Below are 20214 nucleotides of genomic sequence, written 5' to 3'. Positions count from 1 at the left end.
CCAGATCTGACTCGCTCTCTGTCCCCTTACAGCCGTGTGTTTCTGGTCAACAGGACTCTGACTCACTCTCTGTCCCCGTCCTTTACAGCATTTCAAATAGTATTTGAACCCAGATCTGACTCGCTCTCTGTCCCCGTCCCTTACAGCCGTGTGTTTCTGATCAACAGGACTCTGACTCGCTCTCTGTCCCCGTCCCTTACAGCAGTGTGTTTCTGATCAACAGGACTCTGATTTAGTTGTTGACTACAAAATCCCCAAACTAATTTGCCATGTGAGGAGACCACAAACTGATCTGCTATGCGGTGAGAGACACATAAAGAATGATGTCCATTAACCAGTAAATAAACCATTGACTGAGGTTAGGGGTCAAACTACCCTGCACCGTGCCGACATTGCACTGCAAAAAAAAGGTAGACCTAGTTTATCAGCTTGAGACACGATCACTCTAACTCTTAGAGTCAGCCAGGAAAAATACAAAGCATCCATGCCAGTTCATGTCTCTCCCAGCCAAGACCACGATGGGCTTGACTTTGCCCTGCTAGGAATGTTGGAGCTGCTTTTCCATTCTGTCATGCTCGCAGGAACAATCCCTGTCTTTTCCACAGTTGTGTAAGAGCTTCTGGAGCGATCCGGAGACACAGATGAGAGGAGAGAGGATACGGCCTGGCCCGGGAGAAATAATTGTCACCTAATAAAGCCTCCATCCATCGGGACCTGACAGCCTCCAATAGAAGAAGAAGAGGAAGAGGAGGAAGAAGAGGAAGAGGGAGAATAAGTAGGAGAAGAAGAAGAAGAAGAGGAAGAAGAGGAGGAAGAAGAAGAAGAGGAAGAGGAATAAGAAGACTGAGTTAAAGTCAAACGAAAGCATTTATCAGTAGAGAAGATGAGGGAGAGATCCAATATAAAATAAGTGGATCAAGATGGAAAAGCCAGATCCTCCACTGCATTCATCTTTTTCTCTGTTGGCGTGGGTCAATAAAATCTCTGTTGGCCGATAGGATCTCTGTTGGCCTTGGGTCAATAAGATCTCTGTTGGCCGATAGGATCTCTGTTGGCCATGGGTCAAGAAGATCTCTGTTGGCCGATAGGATCTCTGTTTGCCATGGGTCGATGTGACCGTGGGTCGTGGGTCGATAGGACATAAATAAACACATCCAGAGTGGAGGACGAGGGGCCCACTGTGCTCCGAACAGCCATCATTAAACATAATCATTAAACATAATGGGTCACACTGCTTCATACCCCGGCTCCCAGACCACTGCCTCCATACAGCCTCCAGACCAAAGGCTCCAGACCCCAGACCAAAGACTCCAGGCTCCAGACCCCAGCCTCTAGCCTCCAGACCAAAGGCTCCAGACCCCAGACCAAAGACTCCAGGCTCCAGACCCCAGCCTCTAGCCTCTACTCTCCATACCAAATGCTCCAGACCCCAGCCTCTAGCCTCCAGACCAAAGGCTCCAGACCCCAGCCTCTAGCCTCCAGACCAAAGGCTCCAGACCCCAGCCTCTAGCCCCCATAACAAATGCTCCAGACCCCAGCCTCTAGCCTCTACTCTCCATACCAAAGGCTCCAGACCCCAGCCTCTAGCCCCCAGACCAAATGCTCCAGACCCCCAGCCTCTAGCCTCTAGCCTCCAGACCCCAGCCTTTAGACTCCAGACCCCAGACCAAATGCTCCAGACCCTAGCCTCTAGTCTCCAGACCCTAGCCTATAGCCTCTAGCCTCTAGTCTCCAGACCATAGTGCCTAGTCTCTGGCCTCCAGACCCCAGTCCCTAGTCTCTAGCCAGGCTCCACTCCACTGACACCTATAATACAGACCTGGCTCCATGAAGACCATTAGGGTCACTTCAAAGTTCACTCCAGTACATTAGTGCACTGCTGATAAGGTCCTGTAGACTGGAAAGGGGACAGATCCAATTCCTCCCCTCTAAACTGACTGGTTTAGTTTTTTTCCATTTGTTTGACATGTCAATCAAGTTGCTCCATAAACAAGTAGATTCTTGTAAAGCTTGTTAAGACTCATTAAGGGCCATAGTTTGCATCGTTAACAGGGTCGGAGGGCAGTAAATCAGCTCTTATATCGGCTTTCAGTGACACATCTCTAATAGGTCATATTTTAGACTGTTAACCCATGCTACCTTCAGCTTATGGTTGTACATTACATATATCAACAATGTTTTGGTCCAGTGAAATCAAGGAACCCGATTCCTGTGGGTTTGAGAGTGACTGGAACCAATGTAAAAAATAACATTCCCATTTTTAAATCCAGCACAATCGTCCGGTCTAAATTGGCACAGGCACCACTTTGGGTCTATAAAACCTATGAGTGAGAGCACTCCAGGTTCTACCTCACCCACACAAACCTCAAGCAAAATCTCCACCGTAAATCAAAAACGAGAGCAGCGGGCGGCCTGATATATTGAAGCTGTCCTGAGAGACATAAAAGGAGAAGTGACCTGCAGGGTCAGAGAGAGAGAGAGAGAGGGAGAGGGAGAGGGAGAGAGAGAGAGAGAGAGAGAGAGAGAGAGAGAGAGAGAGGGAGAGGGGCATTCAGTATGGAAGGCCAGACAGATAGGGTTAGAGTAGGGGGAGGGGGGGGAGAGACCAGACAGATAGGGTTAGAGTAGGGGGAGGGGGAGGAGAGACCAGACAGATAGGGTTAGAGTAGGGGGAGGAGGAGGAGGAGAGAGAGACCAGACAGATAGGGGTATAGTAGAGGGAGGAGGAGGAGAGACCAGACCGATAGGGTTAGAGTAGGGGAGGAGGAGGAGGAGGAGAGACCAGACAGATAGGGTTAGAGTAGGGGGAGGAGGAGAGAGAGACCAGACAGATAGGGTTAGAGTAGAGGGAGGAGGAGAGAAAGACCAGACCGATAGGGTTAGAGGAGGAGGAGGAGGAGGAGGAGAGACCAGACAGATAGGGTTAGAGTAGGGGGAGGCGGAGGAGAGACCAGACAGATAGAGTTAGAGGAGGTGGAGGAGGAGGAGAGAGACCAGACAGATAAGTTAGAGTAGGGGGAGGAGGAGGAGAGACCAGACTGATAGGGTTAGAGTAGGGGGAGGAGGAGAGAGAGACCAGACAGATAGGGTTAGAGTAGGGGGAGGAGGAGGAGAGACCAGACAGATAGGGTTAGAGTAGGGGGAGGAGGAGAGAGACCAGACAGATAGGGTTAGAGTAGGGGGAGGAGGAGAGAGACCAGACAGGTTGGGTTAGAGTAGGGGGAGGAGGAGGAGAGACCAGACAGATAGGGGGAGGAGGAGAGAGACCAGACAGATAGGGGGAGGAGGAGAGAGACCAGACAGATTGGGTTAGAGTAGGGGGAGGAGGAGAGAGACCAGACAGATAGGGTTAGAGTAGGGGGAGGAGGAGGAGAGACCAGACATATAGGGTTAGAGTAGGGGGAGGAGGAGGAGGAGAGACCTGACAGATTGGGGGAGGAGGAGAGAGACCAGACAGATAGGGTTAGAGTAGGGGGAGGAGGAGAGAGACCAGACAGATTGGGTTAGAGTAGGGGGAGGAGGAGAGAGACCAGACAGATAGGGTTAGAGTAGGGGGAGGAGGAGGAGAGACCAGACAGATAGGGTTAAAGTAGGGGGAGGAGGAGGAGGAGAGACCAGACAGATAGGGTTAGAGTAGGAGGAGGCGAGAGAGACCAGACAGTTTTGGTTAGAGTAGGGGGAGGAGGAGCAGAGACCAGACAGATAGGGTTAGAGTAGGGGGAGGAGGAGCAGAGACCAGACAGATTGGGTTAGAGTAGGGGAAGGAGGAGGAGAGACCAGACCGATAGGGTTAGAGTAGAGGGAGGAGGAGGAGAGACCAGACAGATAGGGGAAGGAGGAGAGACCAGACAGATAGGGTTAGAGTAGGGGGAGGAGGAGCAGAGACCAGACAGATTGGGTTAGAGTAGGGGGAGGAGGAGGAGAGACCAGACAGATAGGGGGAGGGAGAGAGAGTCAAGGAGACAGAGGCAGGGCAATAGAAGCAGGGTGACATAGGCAGGGAGGGAGAGGGCAAGAGAGCTTTTAGAAGGCAGTAGAAATCATTTAAGCCAGACACAGAGGTGAAGTGGAGGAGAGGAATGGTTAAATCCCTCTCTGAACACGTCCTCTACTTCTTGTACCGAAGTCTCCAGAAACACAAACTCCTCCTCCATCTTTGCTCCATGTTCATGTAAATCCAACTATAAAAGTTAACATTTACCTGATGACAGGCAGTGTATATCACAGTAGTAGCTGGGAGAGGCTGTGCGAGGAAGACGAGGACTTGGCTCAGCTTTGGAAACCAGAGTATTCTAGAGACACTGACACTGAGAGGTTAATCTGAGAAATAGATCACTTTCAACCTCTTTTAATGAACCTCCATGTAACAGATCTGGTGTGTTTGCATCGCTTTCAGGGGAGTCTTCCTGATGTCTTCCTTTGTTGTGTCTTCCTGATGTGGTAGTTTGGCAGAGTAACTGAATGTTGAAGGCTTTAAGGAAATGTCCTAGCAGGCCTATGGGAGATAATGCAATCTTTGAGAAGATAGCGCTGGTGTGGAGCCTGTGGAGAACTGATGTACTGTAAATCGTTGGCCACTCCTCCGGCTTCCCATCAGCCCTGGTACCCTGCCCACCAAATACCCTAGAAATATCTCCCCACTCTGTGTCAGCTGCCTGTCAGACTTGGATCTCTGTGGTTTGTTACCGTGGAGACAGCCGTCGCATGACACTAGTGACTCCTAGCGTTGTTCACCCATCATACTAGAGAGAGAGTCCCAAACAACCAATAAAATTAAAGTGTATTACAGTATGGCAATGTCTACTGTGATTATCTGACATGCCAACACAAACAGAGCGAGAGAGAGAGGGAAAGCGTCTAAAGTAGTAGCACTGACACGTGTTGAAGTGGGTTTGGGGAAGGTAAGGAAGGCTAAGAGAGGTGAACAGCATGAGGTTTAACTACTGGGTTAAATGGGTTAAATCAACACTCAGGATTCTGCTCCTTCATAAACGGTCTAATAAATTGGAACTTGTCACGTACTTACTAAGTTATTTCAGGTGCCTTTGCTTAATTCAGCATGGAGAATGGAAGAGCTCATCGAGACTCGTAATTCAGTCTGAAAACGTATCTGACCAAATCGTGTGTAGGGAGGAAACAGGGAGAATTATTGACATAATGAGATATCTGTATGGCATTGTATGGGCTACAATTCTCTATTTGAGTGAAAAGCCTCTATGATAAAGAGATGCTGTGAACTAGAGAGAGAGGAAAAGCTTTAGCATGTCTCCCTGCTCCCTGTGACCCATCTCCCTGTGACCAATCTCCCTGTGACCCATCTCCCTGTGACCCATCTCACTGTGACCCATCTCCCTGTGACCCATCTCACTGTGACCCATCTCACTGCTCCCTGTGACCCATCTCCCTGTGACCCATCTCACTGCGCCCTGTGACCCATCTCCCTGTGACCCATCTCCCTGTGACCCATCTCCTTGTGACCCATCTCCCTGCTCCCTGTGACCCATCTCACTGTGACCCATCTCACTGTGACCCATCTCCCTGTGACCCATCTCACTGTGACCCATCTCACTGTGACCCATCTCCCTGTGACCCATCTCACTGTGACCCATCTCACTGTGACCCATCTCACTGTGACCCATCTACACCACTACCACCTCTACCACTACTACCACCTCTACCACTACTACCACCTCTACTACTACTACTACCACCTCTACCACCACTACCACCTCTACCACTACTACCACCTCTACCACTACTACCCCCTCTACTACTACTACTACCACCTCTACCACCACTACCACCTCTACCACCACTACCACCTCTACCACCACTACTACCACCTCTACCACCTCTACCACCACTATCACCTCTACCACCACTACCACTACCACCTCTACCACTACTACCACTACTACCACCTCTACCACTACTACCACCTCTACTACTACTACTACCACCTCTACCACCACTACCACCTCTACCACTACTACCACCTCTACCACTACTACCACCTCTACCACTACTACCACCTCTACTACTACTACTACCACCTCTACCACCACTACCACCTCTACCACCACTACCACCTCTACCACCACTACTACCACCTCTACCACCTCTACCACTACTACCACCTCTACCACTACCACCACTACCACCTCTACCACTATCACCACTACCACTACTACCACTACCACCTCTACCACCTCTACCACTACTAACACCTCTACCACCACCACTACTACCACCTCTACCACCTCTACCACTACCACCTCTACCACCACTACTACCACCTCGACCACTACCACTACTACCACCACTACCACCACTACCACCCCTACCACCACTACCACCTCTACCACTACCACTACTACCACCACTACCATCTTTACCACTACCATCTCTACCACTACCATCACTACCACTACCACCACTACCACCTCGACCACCACCACTACTACCACCTCTACCACTACTACCACCTCTACCACCACTACCACCTCTACCACCTCTACCACTACTACCACCACTACCCCCAATACCACCTCTACCACTACCACCTCTACCACCACCACCACTACTACCACCTCTACCACTACTACCACCTCTACCACCACTACCACCTCTACCACCTCTACCACTACTACCACCACTACCCCCAATACCACCTCTACCACTACCACCTCTACCACCACTACCACTACTACCACCACTACCACTACTACCACCTCTACCACCTCTACCACTACTACCACCATTACCACCACTACCACCTTTACCACCTCTACCACCACTACTACCACCTCTACCACCTCTACCACTACTACCACCCCTACTACTACTACCACCACTACCACCACTACCACCTCTACCACTACCACTACTACCACCACTACCATCTCTACCACTACCATCACTACCACCTCTACCACTACCACCTCTACCACTACCACTACCACCACTACCACCACTACCACCTCTACCCTACCACCACTACCACCTCTACCACCTCTACTACTACCACCACTACCAACACTACCACCTCTACCACGGCGCCGAGAGAGATGGCCGCCTCGCTTCGCGTTCCTAGGAAACGATGCAGTTTTTTGTTTTTTTTATGTGTTATTTCTTACATTAGTACCCCAGGTCATCTTAGGTTTCATTACATACAGTCGAGAAGAACTACTGAATAGAAGAGCAGCGTCAACTCACCATCAGTACGACCAAGGATATGACTTTCCCGGAGCGGATCCTGTGTTCTGCCTTTCACCCAGGACAACGGATTGGATCCCAGCCTGCGACCCAAAACAAAGACGTCGTAAAAGAGGGAAACGAAGCGGTCTTCTGGTCAGGCTCCGGAGACGGGCACATCGCGCACCACTCCCTAACATACTTCTCGCCAATGTCCAGTCTCTTGACAACAAGGTTGATGAAATCCGAGCAAGGGTAGCATTCCAGAGGGACATCAGAGACTGTAAAGTTCTTTGCTTCACAGAAACATGGCTCACTCGAGAGACGCTATCGGAGTCGGTGCAGCCAGCTGGTTTCTCCACGCATCACGCCGACAGAAACAAACATCTTTCTGGCAAGAAGAGGGGTGGGGGCGTATGCTTTATGGTTAGCGAGACGTGGTGTGGTCACAACAACATACAGGAACTCAAGTCCTTCTGTTCACCTGATTTAGAATTCCTCACAATCAAATGTCGACCGCTAAATTGTATCAGCATATCGATTGCACAACCAGGGCTGGTAAAACCCTGGATCATTGCTATTCTAACTTCCGCGACGCATATAAGGCCCTCCCCCACCCTCCTTTCGGAATAGCTGACCACGACTCCATTTTGTTGCTCCCTGCCTACAGACAGAAGCTAAAACAAGAAGCTCCCGCGCTGAGGTCTGTTCAACGCTGGTCCGACCAATCTGATTCCACGCTCCAAGACTGCTTCCATCACGAGGACTGGGATATGTTTCGTATTGCGTCAAACAACAACATTGACGAATACGCTGATTCGGTGAGCGAGTTCATAAGAACGTGCGTTGAAGATGTCATTCCCATAGCAACGATTACAACATTCCCAAACCAGAAACCGTGGATTGATGGCAGCATTCGCGTGAAACTGAAAGCGCGAACCACTGCTTTTAATCAGGGCCAGTTGACCGGAAACATGACCGAATACAAACAGTGTAGCTATTCCCTCCGCAAGGCAATCAAACAAGCTAAGCGTCAGTATAGAGACAAAGTAGAATCGCAATTCAACGGCTCAGACACAAGAGGTATGTGGCTGGGTCTACAGTCAATCATGGATTACAAAAAGAAAACCAGCCCAGTCACGGACCAGGATGTCTTGCTCCCAGGCAGACTAAATCACTTTTTTGCCCGCTTTATACAGCACAATACAGTGCCACTGACACGCGGGCCAAAACATGCGGACTCTCCTTCACTGCAGCCGAGGTGAGTAAAATATTTAAACGTGTTAACCCTCGCAGGGCTGCAGGCCCAGACGGCATCCCCAGCCGCACCCTCAGAGCATGCGCAGACCAGCTGGCTGGTGAGTTTATGGACATATTCAATCAACCATTATCCCAGTCTGCTGTTCCCACATGCTTCAAGAGGGTCACCATTGTTCCTGTTCCCAAGAAAGCTAAGGTAACTGAGCTAAACGACTGCCGCCCCGTAGCACTCACTTCCGTCATCATGAAGTGCTTTGAGGACCATATCACCTCCACCCTACCTGACAATATGGACCATATCACCTCCACCCTACCTGACACCCTAGACCCACTCCAATTTGCTTACCGCCCAAATAGGTCCACAGACGATGCAATCTCAACCACACTGCACAGTGCCCTGTCCCATCTGGACAGGTGGAATACCTATGTGAGAATGCTGTTCATCGATTACAGCTCAGCATTTAACACCATAGTGCCCTCCAAGCTCGTCATCAAGCTCGAGACCCTGGGTCTTGACCCCGCCCTGTGCAACTGGGTACTGGACTTCCTGACGGACCGCCCCCAGGTGGTGAGGGTAGGTAACAACATCTCCACCCCGCTGATCCTCAACACTGGGGCCCCACAAGGGTGCGTTCTGAGCCCTCTCCTGTACCCCCTGTTCACCCACAACTGCGTGGCCACGCACGCCTCCAACTCAATCATCAAGTTTGCGGACGACACAACAGTGGTAGGCTTACTCGTTGGTTATTACTGCATTGGCGGAACTAGAAGCACAAGCATTTCGCTACACTCGCATTAACATCCGCTAACCATGTGTATGTGACAAATAAATTTGATTTGATTTTGATTTTTACCACCTCTACCACTACCACCTGTACCACTACCACCTCTACCACTACTACCACCTCTACCTCCTCTACCACTACTACTACCACTACCACTACTACCACCACTACCAACACTACCACCTCTACCACTACTACCACCACTACCTCCTCTACCACCTCTACTACTACCACCACTACCAACACTACCACCTCTACCACTACTACCACCTCTACCTCCTCTACCACTACCACCTCTACCTCCTCTACCACTACTACCACCACTACCTCCTCTACCACCTCTACTACTACCACCACTACCAACACTACCACCTCTACCACTACTACCACCTCTACCTCCTTTATCTACTCTACCTCCTCTACCACTACCACCTCTACCTCCTCTACCACTACTACCACCACTACCTCCTCTACCACCTCTACTACTACCACCACTACCAACACTACCACCTCTACCACTACTACCACCTCTACCTCCTCTACCTCCTCTACCACTACTACCACCACTAGGGCTGTGGCGGAGTGATTGTGAAGAAAATAACTGTCGGTCTCACGTTAATTTACCATTAATTAACATAAACACATTTAGCTTCCACACATAGCTGGCTTTCTCCCTGCCTTCCACACATAGCTGGCTGTCTCCCTGCCTTCCACACATAGCTGGCTGTCTCCCTGCCTTCCACACATAGCTGGCTGTCTCCCTGCCTTCCACACATAGCTGGCTGTCTCCCTGCCTTCCACACATAGCTGGCTGTCTCCCTGCCTTCCACACATAGCTGGCTGTCTCCCTGGCTTCCACACATAGCTGGCTGTCTCCCTGCCTACCACACATAGCTGGCTGTCTCCCTGGCTTCCACACATAGCTGGCTGTCTCCCTGCCTTCCACACATAGCTGGCTGTCTCCCTGGCTCCCACACATAGCTGGCTGTCTCCCTGGCTTCCACACATAGCTGGCTGTCTCCCTGGCTTCCACACATAGCCTACATAGCCACATAGCCTACAAATCCATGTAATATAGTCTACATCTTCACAATAAATCCAATATTTATTTTAGACTGGTCTAAAGAAACACGATATGAAGAAAAAGTAGACTATTTCAGAAGAACAGAATAGCATACTCTTGAGTTGTCCTTATGTTAGGTCCGGATCTGGCCATGCTATACGGCTGTGGGCTACACTAGTTTTTAGCAGACAAGATTTAGTTAGAATTCCGTGGTATTATTTTATAATATTTTATAGTATGAAGAATAGAACTGAATAAAGCTGAAAGAAATAGAAAGGATATTTTCTCCAAAAGATTTGAGGGAGTGCGTTCATGGGGCTGTTTCTGTGTTGAGCGGTTAACAACGTCACAGGTACTCCTACCTGCTTCATTTAGAGTTATTGATGTAACGTTAGTCATTCTATAAACGTTGGGCTGATGTGTTGAGACGTTTAAAACATTCTACGGCTGCATGATGACAACTCTAATGATGATTTTTATTTACGTCACATGAAAGGCAGGATCTCTGCTCCAGTTTCAACTGTTCTGCCTTATCATTATTCGACCATGCTGGTCATTTATGAACATTTGAACATCTTGGCCATGTTCTGTTATAATCTCCACCCGGCACAGCCAGAAGAGGACTGGCCACCCCACATGTGCTCTCTCTAATTCTCTCTTTCTCTCTTTCTTTCTCTCTCTCGGAGGACCTGAGCCCTAGGAATCATGCCCCAGGACTACCTGACATGATGACTCCTTGCTGTCCCCAGTCCACCTGGCCGTGCTGCTGCTCCAGTTTCAACTGTTCTGCCTTATTATTATTCGACCATGCTGGTAATTTATGAACATTTGAACATCTTGGCCATGTTCTGTTATAATCTCCACCCGGCACAGCCAGAAGAGGACTGGCCACCCCACATAGCCTGGTTCCTCTCTAGGTTTCTTCCTAGGTTTTGGCCTTTCTAGGGAGTTTTTCCTAGCCACCGTGCTTCTACACCTGCATTGCTTGCTGTTTGGGGTTTTAAGCTTGGTTTCTGTACAGCACTTTGAGTTATCAGCTGATGTACGAAGGGCTATATAAATAAATTTGATTTGATTTTGATTTTGATTTTGATCTCTTCAATATGCACCCCTTTTTTGTTGTTGCCACAGACACTTCATTCTCTCGTTGACAATTTCAGAAGTACTTGATAATGGCTTCGAATTTCCTCGGCGGGCATTCCCATAATGCACCCTAAAAAAAAATCCTATAAATAAAGGTGCATTTTAATGGTGAAAAGGATCTGTCCCAAATGTGAAACATTTATACTGTTTATATATGCCAGTTAGGCTCTACACCCCTTCTAAAGCTGATTAATGTGCTTCATTTTAAGAAGTTATTTGGCCACATTCGTTGTGCAAACATATAGGACTATGGACTAGGCTACATGAGGTGTGATACTAACCTTATAGGACTATGGACTAGACTACATGAGGTGTGATACTAACCTTATAGGACTATGGACTAGACTACATGAGGTGTGATACTAACCTTATAGGACTATGGACTAGACTACATGAGGTGTGATACTAACCTTATAGGACTATGGGCTAGGCTACATGAGGTGTGATACTAACCTTATAGGACTATGGGCTAGGCTACATGAGGTGTGATACTAACCTTATTAAAACATATAGGACTATGGACTAGACTACATGAGGTGTGATACTAACCTTATAGGACTATGGGCTAGACTACATGAGGTGTGATACTAACCTTATAGGACTATGGGCTAGACTACATGAGGTGTGATACTAACCTTATTAAAACATATAGGACTATGGACTAGGCTACATGAGGTGAGATACTAACCTTAAAGGACTATGGGCTAGGCTACATGAGGTGTGATACTAACCTTATAGGACTATGGACTAGACTACATGAGGTGTGATACTAACCTTATAGGACTATGGGCTAGACTACATGAGGTGTGATACTAACCTTATAGGACTATGGACTAGGCTACATGAGGTGTGATACTAACCTTATAGGACTATGGACTAGACTACATGAGGTGTGATACTAACCTTATAGGACTATGGACTAGACTACATGAGGTGTGATACTAACCTTATAGGACTATGGACTAGACTACATGAGGTGTGATACTAACCTTATAGGACTATGGACTAGACTACATGAGGTGTGATACTAACCTTATAGGACTATGGACTAGATTACATGAGGTGTGATACTAACCTTATAGGACTATGGGCTAGGCTACATGAGGTGTGATACTAACCTTATAGGACTATGGGCTAGGCTACATGAGGTGTGATACTAACCTTATAGGACTATGGGCTAGACTACATGAGGTGTGATACTAACCTTATAGGACTATGGGCTAGACTACATGAGGTGTGATACTAACCTTATAGGACTATGGGCTAGGCTACATGAGGTGTGATACTAACCTTATAGGACTATGGACTAGACTACATGAGGTGTGATACTAACCTTATAGGACTATGGGCTAGACTACATGAGGTGTGATACTAACCTTATAGGACTATGGACTAGACTACATGAGGTGTGATACTAACCTTATAGGACTATGGGCTAGGCTACATGAGGTGTGATACTAACCTTATAGGACTATGGGCTAGGCTACATGAGGTGTGATACTAACCTTATTAAAACATATAGGACTATGGACTAGACTACATGAGGTGTGATACTAACCTTATAGGACTATGGACTAGACTACATGAGGTGTGATACTAACCTTATAGGACTATGGGCTAGGCTACATGAGGTGTGATACTAACCTTATAGGACTATGGGCTAGGCTACATGAGGTGTGATACTAACCTTATAGGACTATGGGCTAGACTACATGAGGTGTGATACTAACCTTATAGGACTATGGGCTAGGCTACATGAGGTGTGATACTAACCTTATAGGACTATGGACTAGACTACATGAGGTGTGATACTAACCTTATAGGACTATGGGCTAGACTACATGAGGTGTGATACTAACCTTATTGGACTATGGGCTAGACTACATGAGGTGTGATACTATGACTCGAAAAAGCTAAAAATAAATGACATTGTTTCTAAAGCTGGGCATCATTCACAAGTGATAATATATCATTCACAAGTGATAATATATAATTCACAAGTGATAATATATCATTCACAATCATTCACAGGGCCCAGTTCCCTGCCAGAATATCAGCCAGGCGGAGGGCCCAGCTCAAGCTTTCCTTTAGTTTGGGTCAGTCACAGTGACGGTGGATAGGTACTTTGTCATTATCTTTTTGTTTTCTCATGATTTGATTGGGTCTAATTGTGCTGCTGTCCTGGGGCTCTGTGGGGTGTGGGGTCTGTTTGTGTTTGTGAACAGAGCCCCAGGAACAGCTTGCTTAGGGGACTCTTCTCCAGGTTCATCTCTCTGTAGGTGATGGCTTTGTTATGGAAGGTTTGGGAATCGCCTCACTTTAGGTGGTTGTAGAATTGAATGGCTCTTTTCTGGGTTTTGATAAACAGCGGGTATCGGCCTAATTCTGCTCTGCATGCATGTTTTGGTGTTCTACATTGTACACAGAGGATATTTTTGCAGAATTCTGCATGCAGAGTCTCAATTTGGTGTTTGTCCCATTTTGTGAATTCTTGGTTGGTGAGCGGACCCATAAAGGGCAATGGGTTCTATAACCGATTCAAGTATTTTTAGCCAGATCCTAATTGGTATGTCTAATTTTATGTTCCAAAGTCTTTGGATTGGATAACAAAGTTGATGAGCTTAGAGCAAGGATTTCACCGAAACATGTCTCTCTCTCTCTCTCTCTCTCTCTCTCTCTCTCTCTCTCTCTCTCTCTCTCTCTCTCTCTCTCTCTCTCTCTCTCTCTCTCTATACTCTATCGGAGTCAGTAAAGCCAGCACGATTCTCAGTATATCGCGCAGACAGGAATAAATAAGGCCCTCCCCCTTCCTCCTTTTGGCAAATCTGACCACGACTCCATCTTGCTCCATCCGTCCTGTAGGCAGAAACTCAGACAGGACGTGCCCATGCTTCGTGAAATTCAATGCTGGGGCTGACCAATCGGAATCCACGCTTCAGGATTGTTTTGATCACGTGGACTGGGATATGTTCCAGTTAGCTTGCGAAAATAATCTAGACGCATACACGGATACGGTGACTGAGTTCATAAAGAAGTGTATAGGAGATGTCTTACCTATGACTATTAAAACTTACCCTAACCAGAAACTGTGGATAGATGGTAGCATTCGCGCAAAACTGAACGAGCAAACCATCGCATTTAACCATGGCAAGGTAACTGGTAATATGGCAGAATATAAACAGTGTAGTTATTCACTCCGCAAGGCAATAAAACAAGCTAAATGTCAGTATAGAGATAAAGTGGAGTCGCAATTCAAACGCTCAGACACTAGACGTATGTGGCAATCACCTGACAGATAATCATGGACTACAAAAGGAAAATCAGCAATGTCGCCGAGACCGACATCTTGCTTCCGGACTGGCTAAACACCTTCTTCGCACGCTTTGAGGATAACACAGTGCCACCGACGCGGCCCGCTACCAAGGACTGTGGGATCTCCTTCTCCGTGGCCGACATGAATAAAACATTTAAATGTGTTAACCCTCGCAAGGCTGCAGAGACTGAAAAACAGCTACTACCTCAAGGCCATCAGACTGTTAAAAAGCCATCACTAGCACATTAGAGGCTGCTGCCTATAGGCATAGACTAGGATTCACTGGCCACTTTAAGGAATGGAACACTAGTCACTTTAATAATGTTTACATATCTGGCATTACTCATCTCATATGTATATACTGTTTTCTATACTATTCTACTGTTTCTTAGTCCATTCCACTCTGACATCGCTCGTCCATATGTATATAGTCTTAATGAATTCCTACTTAGATTTGTGTGTATTGGGTTTATGTTGTGTAATTTGTTTAATATTACTTGTTAGATATTACTGCACTGTCGGAGCTAGAAGCACAAGCATTTCACTACACCCACAATAACATCTGCTAGTCACGTGTTAGGTGACCAATAAAATTTGATTTGATTCTTGCCTTGTCTCTCAGATCGTTCACAGCTTTGTGTAAGTTACCTGTGGTGCTGATGTTTGGTCATTGTTTTTTTGTGTGCTCTAAGGCAACGGTGTCTAGATGGAATTTGTATTTGTGGTCCTGGTGACTGGACCTTTTTTGGAACACCATTATTTTTTATCTTACTGAGATTTACTGTCAGGGCCCAGATCTGGCAGAATCTGTGAAGAAGATCTAGGTGCTGCTGTAGGCCCTCATTGGTTGGGGACAGAAGCACCAGATCATCAGCAAACAGTAGACATTTGACTTCAGATTCTAGTAGGGTGAGGCCGGGTGCTGCAGACTGTTCTTGTGCCAATTTGTTGACATATATGGTGAAGAGGTTGGGGCTTACGCTGCCATCCCTGTCTCACCCCATGGCCCTGTTGTTTGTGTACATGGATTTTATAATGTTGTATGTTTTCCCCCCAACACCACTTTCCATCCATTTGTATCGCAGACCCTCATGCCAAATGGAGTCAAAAGCTTTTTTTAATCAACAAAGCATGATAAGACTCTGCCTTTGTTTCATTGAGGATACCATCAACACCACAGGCCTTTTTGGGTTGGAGGGTTTGTATTTTGTGCTGTAGTTCATTCAAGGTAATTGGAGAATACAGTGGGTTCTGGTAGTCTTCAATAGTTGATTCTAAGATTTGAATTTGATCATTTACAGTGGGGCAAAAAAGTATTTAGTCAGCCACTAATTGTGCAAGTTCTCCCACTTAAAAATATGAGAGAGGCCTGTAAAAAAAAGAAAATCACATTGTAGGATTTTTAATGAATTTATTTGCAAATTATGGTGGAACAAAATATTTTTCCGTAGTGTATTTCTGTATTGTTTTAGTGATTCACCATAGTGGAGGCTTAGATTCAGGTTTTCTGGGTCTCTATGTTTCTGGTTGGATAGGTTTCTCAATTTCTTTCTTAGGTTTTAGATTTGATAGGAAAGCTGAGAGGTCAAATATACTGTTTAGATTTTCTACTGCCTAGTTTACACCTTCACTATTACAGTGGAACATTTTGTCCAGGAAGTTGTCAAGAAGAGATTGAATTTGTTGTTGCCTAATTGTTTTTTGGTAGGTTTCCACACTACTTTCCTTCCTTCTATAGCATTTCTTAATATTATTCAGTTTCTTTAGCTTTATTTAGTTATTTTTATTTAACCTTTATTTAACTAGGCAAGTCAGTTAAGAACAAATTCTTATTTATAATGACGACCTACCAGGGAACAGTGGGTTAACTGTCTTGTTCAGGGGCAGAATGACAGATTTTTACCTTGTCAGCTTGAGGATTCGATTTTGCAACCTTTCTGTTACGAGTCCAACACTAACCACTAGGCTACTCTCCGCCCCACTTTGGCTTTGATGCCTCATGATTGAGTATTGCTCTGTTCAAGTAGACTGTGATTTTGCTTTGATCTGATTTGACGTGTCAGTGGACTGACTGTGAACTTACTGAGAGACTCTGGGTTGAGGTCAGTGATAAAGTAGTCTACAGTACTACTGCCAAGAGATGAGCTATAGGTGTACCTACCGTAGGAGTCCCCTCGAAGCCTAACATTGACTATGTACATACCAGCGTGCGACAGAGCTGCAGGAGTTGTGACCCATTTTTGTTAGTTATGTTGTCGTAGATGTGCCTAGGTGGGCATATGGGATAGGGAATGATGTCACCTCCTGGTAGGTGTTTGTCTCCCTGTGTACTGAGGGTGTCAGGTTCTTGTCCAGTTCTGGCATTTAGGTCTCCACAGACTAGTACATGTCCCTGGGTCTGGAAATGATTGATTTCCCCCTCCAGGATGGAGAAGATGTCTTCATTAAAGTATGGGGATTCTAGTGGGGGATATAGGTAGCACACAGGAGGACATTTTTCTCTGTTGAGATCATTTCCTTTTGATTTTCTAGCCAAATGTAAAATGTTCCTTTTATGATTAATTTAATAGAGTGAGTTAGGTCTGCTCTATACCAAATTAGCATACTCCCTGAGTCGCTTCCCTGTTTCATACCTGGTAGTTTGGTGGATGGGACTACCATCTCTCTGTAACCTAGAGGACAACAAGTGGGTCCATCTCCAAAATACTGTGTTTCTTTCTCTTTCACCCCCCACCTCTCTATCTACCTATTTCCTGTCTCCAATACTCTGGCTCACAGCCACAGGAATGCCAGGTGTTTAAGAGGCTACACACACACACACACACACACACACACACACACACACACACACACACACACACACACACACACACACACACACACACACACACACACACACACACACACACACACACACACACACACACACACACACACACACACACACACACACACACACACACACGCAAAGCAACCATTTCCATCCATTCAATTCACAGAGACCCATTTATTTTTAGAATCACTTTAAAAACATCAGTCAAATCAACAGTCAACAAGTTAATTCTGTACAAACAGGTTCATGTTCTCAATGACAGGTTTAGTAGGCTGTTCATCTCTGTGACAGATACAGTGGCACAGCGTTGACTTATTCAGATAAGACCAACAGTGGCACAGCGTTGACTTATTCAGATAAGACCAACAGTGGCTCAGTGTTGACTTATTCAGATAAGACCAACAGTGGCTCAGTGTTGACTTATTCAGATAAGACCAACAAAGACTCAGTGTTGACTTATTCAGGTAAGACCAACAGAGACTCAGCGTTGACTTATTCAGATAAGACCAACAGTGGCACAGCGTTCACTTATTCAGATAAGACCAACAGTGGCTCAGTGTTGACTTATTCAGATAAGACCAACAGTGGCTCAGTGTTGACTTATTCAGATAAGACCAACAGTGGCACAGCGTTGACTTATTCAGATAAGACCAACAGTGGCTCAGTGTTGACTTATTCAGATAAGACCAACAGTGGCACAGCGTTGACTTATTCAGATAAGACCAACAGTGGCTCAGTGTTGACTTATTCAGATAAGACCAACAGTGGCTCAGTGTTGACTTATTCAGATAAGACCAACAGAGACTCAGTGTTGACTTATTCAGATAAGACCAACAGAGACTCAGTGTTGACTTATTCAGATAAGACCAACAGTGGCTCAGTGTTGACATATTCAGATAAGACCAACAGCGGCTCAGTGTTGACTTATTCAGATAAGACCAACAGAGACTCAGTGTTGACTTATTCAGATAAGACCAACAGTGGCTCAGTGTTGACTTATTCAGATAAGACCAACAGAGACTCAGTGTTGACTTATTCAGATAAGACCAACTGTGGCTCAGTGTTGACTTATTCAGGTAAGACCAACAGAGACTCAGTGTTGACTTATTCAGATAAGACCAACAGTGGCTCAGTGTTGACTTATTCAGGTAAGACCAACAGTGGCTCAGTGTTGACTTATTCAGGTAAGACCAACAGAGACTCAGTGTTGACTTATTCAGATAAACTGCTGCCCCAAAGGAAGAGTCTAAAACATTTGTTGTAATTCCAATAACTTATTGCAATGGCACACAAAATTATAATTAAGGCACAATCAAAAATACAAAATGAATATACCAAAAAAACTTTAAACACTTTAAAGCTTTAAAGCCACAAGCAAATTAGAAATATATTTCAACCTGGGTAAAAATCTATCCTTGCGAGCCACTGATCTCGCTGTACGGAAGAGCATATTTATTTAATCTCGCAAGATCCGTGTGGCTTCTGAAACGAGGGAAAGTCCAGCGGAGAAACATCAAACGAACAGCATTTCTTACACATTATGGCAAAGAACGAGGTTAATACTTTAAAAAAAACTAAATATGATTTACATTTTCAAGGCTAACGGTTTCTCTGAAAGAGCCATCATTGAACAAATGCCCCCCCCCAAAAAAAACATTACTCTACTAAAAGTGTACACATCAATTAACATAACTAAGATTCTCTGTTGTTCTGTATCAGTAGTATCAAAATAGAAGGAGATATTAGTTAGAGAATTTAGAGGAGTTAGAGGATTTAGAGAGCCGATGGGGATTATAGTTAGAGGATTTAGAGGAGTTAGAGGATTTAGAGAGCCTATGGGGATTAGAGTTCGAGGATTTAGAGAGCCTATGGGGATTAGAGTTAGAGGATTTAGAGAGTTAGAGGATTTAGAGAGCCGATGGGGATTAGAGTTAGAGGATTTAGAGAGCCGATGGGGATTATAGTTAGAGGATTTAGAGGAGTTAGAGGATTTAGAGAGCCTATGGGGATTAGAGTTTGAGGATTTAGAGAGCCTATGGGGATTAGAGTTAGAGGATTTAGAGGAGTTAGAGGATTTAGAGAGCCGATGGGGATTAGAGTTAGAAGATTTAGAGAGCCTATGGGGATTAGAGTTAGAGGATTTAGAGGAGTTAGAGGCCCTATGGGGATTAGAGTTAGAGGATTTAGAGGAGTTAGAGGATTTAGAGAGCCTATGGGGATTAGAGTTAGAGGATTTAGAGGAGTTAGAGGATTTAGAGGAGTTAGAGAATTTAGAGAGCCAATGGGGATTAGAGTTAGAGGATTTATAGGAGTTAGAGGCCCCATGGGGATTAGAGTTAGAGGATTTAGAGGAGTTAGAGGCCCTATGGGAATTAGAGTTAGAGGATTTAGAGGATTTAGAGGCCCTATAGGGATTAAAGTTAGAGGATTTAGAGGAGTTAGAGGATTTAGAGGAGTTAGAGGCCCTATGGGAATTAGAGTTAGAGGATTTAGAGGATTTAGAGGCCCTATAGGGATTAAAGTTAGAGGATTTAGAGGAGTTAGAGGATTTAGAGGAGTGGGGCGCTATCTTGGAGGAACAGTAAGTACTACTGTGAAGCTCATGTCTACAGAGCAGGAGAAG

The sequence above is a fragment of the Oncorhynchus mykiss genome, chromosome 2, assembly GCF_057628025.1.
Source record: "Oncorhynchus mykiss isolate SJ-2025 chromosome 2, ASM5762802v1, whole genome shotgun sequence".
In the NCBI taxonomy this organism is placed as follows: domain Eukaryota; kingdom Metazoa; phylum Chordata; class Actinopteri; order Salmoniformes; family Salmonidae; genus Oncorhynchus; species Oncorhynchus mykiss.
The sequence above is the reverse complement of the archived record's forward strand: the minus strand, read 5'-3'. Positions refer to the sequence as shown.